Source organism: Dioscorea cayenensis, chromosome 19 (genome assembly GCF_009730915.1).
Source record: "Dioscorea cayenensis subsp. rotundata cultivar TDr96_F1 chromosome 19, TDr96_F1_v2_PseudoChromosome.rev07_lg8_w22 25.fasta, whole genome shotgun sequence".
Lineage (NCBI taxonomy): Eukaryota > Viridiplantae > Streptophyta > Magnoliopsida > Dioscoreales > Dioscoreaceae > Dioscorea > Dioscorea cayenensis.
Genome location: NC_052489.1, coordinates 17,156,206 through 17,164,147, shown reverse-complemented (window position 1 = coordinate 17,164,147; position 7,942 = coordinate 17,156,206). Strand labels below are relative to the sequence as shown.

General features: G+C 40.0%; 1 non-coding gene across 1 annotated transcript; it reads right to left on the bottom strand.

Moving 5' to 3' along the window:
• Positions 1-7,835: 7,835 nt before the first annotated feature.
• LOC120250797 lies at positions 7,836-7,942 on the bottom strand. Its single transcript, XR_005533133.1, has one exon. It is a non-coding gene; the product is annotated as a small nucleolar RNA R71 (small nucleolar RNA).

The following is a 7,942-nucleotide window of genomic DNA, read 5'->3' as shown; positions in this document are numbered from 1 at the left end:
TAATGCTCTAATAAGGCTTGATGAGCTCGGAGGAAGCGATAACATTTCACAAATCTCATCGTCACTTGCGGAAGCTCGAGCTAACCTTGAGAAAGGGAGTAGTCAACTTTAAATAGCTTAGCTTATTAGTTGAGTTTAGCTTAGTTCATTTAGCTAACCATGATATTTCCTTGTCTTTTGTTGTAACTTTTATCCTTTTGTAATAAAATTTTCCTTTCCGGGCCCCTATTTTTTTATTCATTGTATGAATGTGCCGAACTCCAAATATGATCTCCACCATCCATATTAAAGGAAAATAATCCATACATTTTGATAAGAAATTTCATTAGGATCATGAAGGATTCTACTATCTGATCATGAATTTGTAAATAAATAATTAAGATAGAAATAATCAACATATTTTGCCTCAAACTTATGAATTTTTTAAGAGAGGCAAATAAAACTTAAAATTGATCTCCACCATCCATATTGAAGATGAAGACATCATAAACATATAACAAAATTTATAAAAAGATCTAATAATTTGTAACCATTCGATCATCAACTTGATGACAAGTAATTGTGATGATGGTAGTCAACAATATGTTACCTCTGAGTTACGAATTTATGTTGAAAATTGATGAATCTAAAACATGATCATAACTGTTCATATCAAACACTAAGATATTTTAAAGGTCCAAGAAAGTATCTTGATTGATTAGAGAAAGTGTCATGGTCCGATTACTGCCTTGATTGATGCTGGTCATCGGAAGACAAATTCTTAAATCTTAGCTCGAGGTCTAAATTTTCCTTGAACATCATTTGAACTCCAAATTTAACTCCAACCATTCAAATTAACAATTGTCCTATGTTTGTAGTACAGTTAAAATTTTAGGACAATCATAGATGATTTTGTCTTCCAATGAACTACTTGATCGAAACAATGACTATCAGGAAAAACTACAAATTTTGCCTTCAAGATTCACATCATTTGATTGCCTTTTTTTCAATCCTTTTTTGTCCTTTCTTGATATTCTTGGTTTTGTATTTTTTGCTTTTTTCCTTATTTTATTTATTTATTTATTTATTTAATTAGTTTTTTACTTCTTTTTGGTTGGTTTTTTTATTTGATCTTATACTTTTTTATGAGATTTGCATATAGTCAATTAGAGCCAAACTCACAAGAATCACTTCAGAATCTATAGAAACACGTCTTTATTCAATTTGAAGAAAAAAACAACATGATAGAACTCGTGTTTTGCCTCGAGAAGCATACGTAATCCTTGACCAAATTCCCCAAACATGAGAAGTTGGCATTCTGTCATAGCCAAACGCAAGTCCTTTTTTTTTTTTACACATTTTCATATCATGGGTTACACTTTTTTATGAAATGTGCATTAATTGGTGTCATAGGCCTTTTTCCATCGGCGTCGACTAGCTGATAAGCTTCTCCTTCGTAAACAACCTCTATAGTGTATGGGCTTCCCAATTTGGCTTGAACTTGTCCCTATCATGCTCCTAATACCCAAACCATCTCTCCTTTCTCAAATGTTTAAATTCAAGCAATTTAATTGTAAGCTCATGTGATCCTTGGTTTGTAGACTACAAGGTTTTGTTGAGCCTCTAGTCTCCTTTCATCTAAAGAACCAAGCTAATCCAAATGCAGGTGAACTCTGTCTTCATTGGTGAGTTCATTTTGCAAAATGATCCTCAAAGATGGGATTTGGACTTCAAGAAGCAAAATAGCCCCATTACCAAAAACCAACGAATATGGTGTCGATTGAGTTGGTGTTCCATATGTTGTACGGTATGCCAATAAAACATTAGGAAGCTGATAAGTGCTTGTGTTCTTTTGCGCATGTAGGGTTGTGAAGCTAAGTACTAAGAAAAAAAAGCCAAAAGTAGATCATGAACGCACTAGTTGGTAGAATCTCGGAAGGAACAAACACGAAGACACAAATGGAGCTCTAAGATACATGAATGTGTGCCAACTCCATGTATTCAAGTCATTACAATGAGTTAGAGGGGCACGAAGGCAGTCACATTTGCGTATCCCGACTTGTGTATTGATAGCAAGATCTTCACCAATGAGAATTACTGTTCACAGCTAGCTGAAAATTAAGTTTCCAGAGAATCCACATGGGCATGTGGAAATTTTCCACGCCCGTATGGAAATTCCACAGGCCCATGTGGAGAATTCACAAGGGCATATGTATGCCCGATTCCAGCCCTATTTAAGCCGCAATTCAGGCCAATTTTAATGGATCTTTATTCGCTCTTCTCTCTAATTTTTCTCCATCTTTTGGGAGGCCGTCAGCTAGTGTTTTGAGAGGCTTATGGCAAGTCTTTGGAGTGGTTCTACTTATTCGATACCGTTGTTCGCTTGGAAGAAGGTTATTGGGGGAGCTTTCGTTGGCATCTATCCGGCGAGGTGTGCCCTAGGCCGGACAAGGGGACCTTTGGAGAAAATGATGCTACTCCATAAGACCATTGACATGAATACCGGGGTGTATTTCTATGGATTACTTGTTTTTATATTCGATTTCATTGTTGATTGTAACAAGCACCATGGAGAGCTAAACCCCTAGTAGGTACTTGGATTTGTGAACCCTAGGATGTATTTGTTTCATTAATCTTTTATTATGTTTTTCTTAATTGATATCTTTAATTGAGTTTCAATCTTGAATTCTTGTTGCATGATTTCTTCCTTAGAGTGACACAAGGGTTGAGAGTCTACATTGGTAACCTTTGTGAGTGAGTGACACACCATAAGGGTTAGATATTGCAAGATTGGAGAGGGTCGAGAGGGTGAGTTGAGAGGTAGCGGAGCATCCCCTTTCCCCCTCCGATGTGATTTATCCTACCTCCACGTTCCAAGAGTTCTTTGCGGTCTTAGTAGAGTGAATGGGCTAAGGGATGACCTCCGCTGAGGCTTAGTTGCACAGGCAACGGAGTGAAGCGTTGAAGTGACTTTAGCACCAAGGGCTTAATTGTGACTAGGGGTCTTTCGAATGGACCAAAGGGTTAGATCTATACATTAAAATAGAGTTTATCACTTGGAATCCCTAGAGCTTCTTACAACTCTGCATAGTATGAGGTGTTGAGATTGATTGATTTCTCCACCGGGACATAGTGTAGAGTTAGTCACGGTTGACCTTAGCCTTGGGACAGTGTGTTTAAAGATTTCCATGACTCATTAAGCGTCAATTAGGAGATATAATTGTTGATTTTGCACTTGAAGTAATTGTCATAGGTGGAACAATATCCGAGTACCCCACTTCTATTGATTGCCTTACCTCTCATCTATTTGTGCTTCTCTCTTTGTTGTTTTCTTATTCTAGCTTTCATTACATTTTATCAACAAAATCATTATTCCGTCTTTGCTTATTTAGATAGCAACCTTGGTATTTTTATACCCTACTCCCTGTGGATATGATACCCACTCACATGGGATTTATTACTTTGACAAACCCATATACTTACGGGTCACACGCAAGGGGCGTTGTCAAGTTTTTGGCGCCGTTGCCGGAGAGTAGGAGTTTAGAGATACTTTGCACTTTGCTATTTTAGCTATTCATCATTCATTGATTCCACATTTTCTTATTCTATCATCATTCTGATTTTTCTTTTCTTTTTGGATGCAGCTCCAGGTTATGACCTAAGGGAACCCTTCACAAATTGTTGAAGGAGATCCTGAGCTTAAGCGTACACTTAGAAGAAGGGGAAAAGAGCCTCTACAAAACCGTCAATCCGAGTCGAAGTAGAAGGTCAAGGGTCGGATAATATGGCAGAACAGAATGAGCAACAGAGAACAATTTCTGACAATGCTAGACCTTCAGTTTTGGGCACACAATCGAGTATTGTGCGACCCCCGATTACAACTTTGAACTTTGAGCTGAAACCAGCATTCATCCAAATGATTCAACATTTAGCGCAGTTCAATGGTTTGGCCGATGAGGATTCGAACAATCATATTGAGAACTTCTTGGAAGATTGTGATATGTTGAAGATTAATGGAGTGTTGGATGATGCTATCAGATTGAGGGCTTTCCTATTCTCTCTCAAAGGAAAAGCCAAGTAGTGGCTTCATTCATTGCCAAAGCCTTTCATCACTACTTGGAATGAAATGGTCGAAGTCTTTCTCGCAAGACACTTTCCCCCGGGAAAGTCAGCAAGGCTTCATAATAAGATATCCTCATTCATACAAATGGAGCTTGAATCATTGTCTGAGACATTGGAGTGATTCAACACCTCTTACGGAAGTGTCTGCAACACGATTTCCCTGACTGGATGATCATTCAAACTTTTCACAATGGGTTGAATCGAAGTACAAGACAACTTCTAGACCCTGCCGCAGGAGGTACAATGGGGAACAAGACCCTTGATGAAGCCGACAATTGATAGAGGAAATGGCCATGAACAACTACCAGTGGAACACGCTGAAATGGAAGAAAGTAGCTAGATTTCACTTTTTGGCAGCCCAAGTGGAATCATTGAGCAAGAAGTTAGACCTTCTAACTCCAAACAGATTGGCCGTCGTCACTACTTGCACAGGTTGTGTGGGAGGACATGCTCCAACTGATTGCCCTATTTCTATTGGTGATACATCTTCAATTGATCAAGTTGATTTTGTGGGTAATGCCATGAGTAACTAAGGTAATCCATATAGCAACACCTACAATCCGGGTTGGAAGAACCACCAAGGGCAGCAGAAGGCCATAGCACCACCGGGTTTCCAACAACAACAACAAGCCCCATACATGGAGAATCATGTTACAAATTTGGAGACTCGGATGAACGATTTAGAGAAAGCTTTGACCAGATTTGTGTAGACATCGGACAATCGGTTTCAATCAGTCGAAGCTACACTTCGCAACCACAACGCTTCATTGCACAATCTAGAGAATCAAGTGGGGCAAATTGTGAAGTTGCTATTGGAGAGACCACAAGGACGCCTAACGAATAATACAAAGACTAATCCGAGAGAACATGTGAAGGTGGTCACTCTGAGAAGTGGTCGTGAGGTTGAGGGTAGACCTCCTAGTGAGAAGACCAATGTTGAAGTGCCCGAGGTCATGGAGGTTGAGGAGAGAGCAAACAAAGAGAACAAGAGAGCATTAATACATGTGTATTTGTGTTCTTTTGTGCATGTAGGGTTGTGAAGCTAAGTATTAAAAATAAGCCAAAAGTAGATCGTGAACACACTATTTGGTGGAATCTTGGAAGGAACAGACGCAAAGACATAAGCGGGGCTCTAAGATACGTGAATGTGTGCCAACCTCCATGTATTCAAGTCATTACAATGAGTTAGAGGGCATAAAGGCAGTCACATTTTCATATCCCGACTTGTGCATTGATAGCAAGATCTTCACCAATGTGGCCTGATAAGTGCTTGTGTGATAAGAATGCGAAGTGTTCTTTCCTTGTGTTGAGCATTACTTTTAGCAGGTTTAAGCGCTAATACATGTGTATTTGTGTTCTTTTGCACATGTAGGGTTGTGAAGCTAAGTATTGAGAAAAGAAGCCAAAAGTAAATCGTAAATGCTTTATTTGGTGGAATCTTGGAGGGATCAAACATGAAGACACAAGTGGGACTCCAAGATACGTGAATGTGTGCCAACCTCCATGAATTCAAGTCACTATTATGAGTTGGAGGGGCACAAAGGCAGTCACATTTGCGCATCCCGACTTGTGCACTGATAACAAGACCTCCGCCAATAAAGCTTTTGATTGAAGAAGATGTCCGATCTACGGCATAAACGTGTGCCCGTTTATGTTGCCTAGATAAAAAGCGTGGAATTGGGAGTGTTTTGGCCGAGTACTAGAGCAGGTCACTGTAGCAAAACAATGTAGCCAAACACTGTAGTTGTTACTGTTCACAGCCGGCCGAAAACAGAATTTCCAGAGAATCCACAAGGGCATGTGAAAATTCCCCACGCCCATGTGGAAATTCCATAAGTCCATGGGAAAAATCCACAGGGGCGTGTGGATTCCCGATTTCAGCCCTATTTAAGCTGCGATTCAGGCCGATTTTTGGGGATCTTCTTTTCTCCTTTTCTCCAACTTTCATCCATCTTTTGAGAGACCGTTGGCTAGGGTTTATAGAGGCTTTCGGCACGTCTTTGGAGTGGTTCTAAGGATTCAACACCGTGCTCCACTTGAAAGAAGGTTATTATTAGGGAAGCTTTTGTCCTCACCGATCCGGCTAGGTGTGCCCTAGGCCAAATCAGGGGACCTTTTTAGAAGACTTTTCTACTCCACAAAACCATCAACATGACTACCGAGGGGGTTTTCTTATGGAAAACATGTTTTTACTTACGATATCATTGTTGACTGTATTGTGCTCTATGGAGAGCTAAACCCCCTAGTGAGTACTTGGATTTTGTAAACCCTAGGATATTATTGTTTCATTGCTCTTTTATTATGATTTCCTTAATTGATGTTTCAATTGAGTTCCAATATTTAATGCTTGTTGATTTCTCTCTTAAAGTAACACTAGGGTTGAGAGTCCATCTTGGTAATCGTTGTAGATGAGTAACACACTACGAGGGTTAGATATTGCTTGATTAGAGAGGGTTAAGAGGGTGAGTTAAGAGGTAGCAGAGCATCCCCTTTCTCCTCCGGTGTGATTTATCCTACCTCCATTTCCTTGAATTCTTTGCGGTCACAATTGAGTGAAGTTCTAGACGATGAACTCCGCTGGGGCTTAGTTCTGCGAGTAACAGAGTGAAGCGTTAAAGTGACTCTAGTGTCTGGGTCTTGAATGTGACTAGGGGCCTTTCGCCTAGACCAAAGGGTTAGGTCTGTACTTAGGAAGAGGGTTTATCACTTGGATTCCCTAGAACTCCATGCAACTTTACACAGTATGAGCTGTTGAGAGTAAGCGATTTCTCCGCTGCGACATAGTGTAGAGTTAGTCACGGTTGACCTTAGATTTGGGACCATGTGCTTAAGGATTTCCATGACTCATTGAGTATTATTGATTAGGAAGTATAATAGTCGGTCTTGCACTTGAAACATTAATCCTAGGGGGAGCATTGTCCGAGTTCCCCACTTCTATCGATTGCCTTACCTCCCACTTACTTGCACCTCTCATTCTTGTTTCTTTTGTCTTTTGTTCATATTACATTTTATCGGCACTATCATTGTTTTCTTTCACGTGGTTAAGTAGCAATTTAAGTATTTTTACTCCCTACTCCCTATGGATACGGTACCCCACTCACCTGGTATTTATTACTCGACAAACCCGTTCATTTGCGGGTTACATGCAAGGGTTGTTGTTAAGATTTTGTCGCCGTTGCCCGGGAGTAGGTGTTTAGAGATACTTTGCACTTTGCTATTTTAGCTATTCATTATTCATTCTATTCCACATTTTCATCGTTCTAATTTTTTCTTTTCTTTTTGGTTGCAGCTCCAGGCTATGAACCGTCGATCCGAGCTGAAGTAGAAGGTTAAGGGTCAAACAATATGGTAGAACAGAATGAGCAACAGAGAACACTTTTCGACTATGCTTGACCTTTAGTTTTGGGCACATAATCGAGTATTGTGCGACCCCGATTTCAGCTCCAAACTTTGAGCTGAAACCAGCATTCATCCAAATGATTCAGCAGTCTGCGCAGTTCAATGGTTTGGCCGATGAGGATCGAAACAATCACATTGAAAACTTCTTGGAAGTTTATGGCATGCTGAAAATCAACAGTGTTACGGATGATGCTATTTGATTGAGGGCTTTCCCGTTTTCTCTAAAAGGAAGAGCAAAGCAGTGGTTACATTCTTTACCACGATCGTCTATCACGACTTGGAATGAGATGGTTGGAGCCTTTTTGGCTAAGTACTTCCCTCCAGGAAAGTCGGCAAAGCTTTGCAATGAGATTTCTTTATTTGTTCAGATGGAGCTCGACTCCTTGTTTGAGACATGGGAGCGATTCAAGGATCTTTTGTGGAAGTGTCCTCAATGCAGATT